Here is a 1,069-nt window from a genome sequence, read left to right on the forward strand (position 1 = left end):
CCAGGGTTAGGTGGGACGGGGGCCCTGGGGGGTAGCTATGCCACGGAGCGTCGTACCGCGCCCTCATACATGTGGGGTGGTGTTGTGGCATGTCCGAAGAGGCGGCCCGCGTCTCCGGTGCGTGGCCCCCCTCACGGACGGCGCCGCCGCCGGCACCTCGAGGGGGGAAACTACCGCGTCGGGTCTACACGGAGTGGATGTAGCTGTGGGTTTGGCCCGGATGTTGCTCCCTGGTGTCCCTCTGGGCCGACCCGACACAACCGGGTGGAGAGGTCCACTGGTCAAAGCCCGTCCATGCAAAGTCAAAGGGCTAGATCCCGTGGTCAAACGCTACAGGGTTAGCCGGGACGGGGGCCCACGGGGGTAGCAATGCCACCGGAGCGTCGTACCAGGCCCTCATACATGCGGGGTGGTGTTGTGGCATGTCCGAAGAGGCGGCACGCATATCCGGGGTGTGGTCCCCGTGACGGATGGCACCGCCGCCGGCACCTGGAGGGGGGAAATGGACGCGTCGGTCCCTCAATTTATATGTAAACGAAACTTTTCAATGCGTATGAAAATAATATACACTAAAAATATATTTGAAGACAGTTAATAATATTTTTAAAAAAATGTTAAACATGTATAAAAGTTGTTGCAAATATATATATACCACGTGGCGCCTTCACCTCCCCTCTGTGTTGTTCCGGGAGAGGAGAGGGCCGAGCAGCGTTAAGAAAACATTAAAAATGCATATGAAATTATAATACATAAAAAATATAAAAAATATAACTTATGACTATAAAAACATCAAAAATTTATATGAAATGAAAAAAAAAATATAAGCTATTAAAAACATTAAAAAATAAAAAATATAACTATGCCTACGGCTAAGCCGTCGGCATAGGTGCCACGTGGCATCGCTACCTATGCCGACGGCTTAGCCGTCGGCATAGTTCGCTCTTATCCTCAGCCGGTCGACCTCCACCACTCATTCGCCCCGATAGCTGCTCGACCCGCGCCGCCGCCAGAGCTCGACCCGCGCCGCCGCCGGCGCTCCCCGTCGCCCGCGTCGCTCCCCGCCGGCCGC

Source organism: Triticum dicoccoides, chromosome 6B (genome assembly GCF_002162155.2).
Source record: "Triticum dicoccoides isolate Atlit2015 ecotype Zavitan chromosome 6B, WEW_v2.0, whole genome shotgun sequence".
NCBI lineage: Eukaryota > Viridiplantae > Streptophyta > Magnoliopsida > Poales > Poaceae > Triticum > Triticum dicoccoides.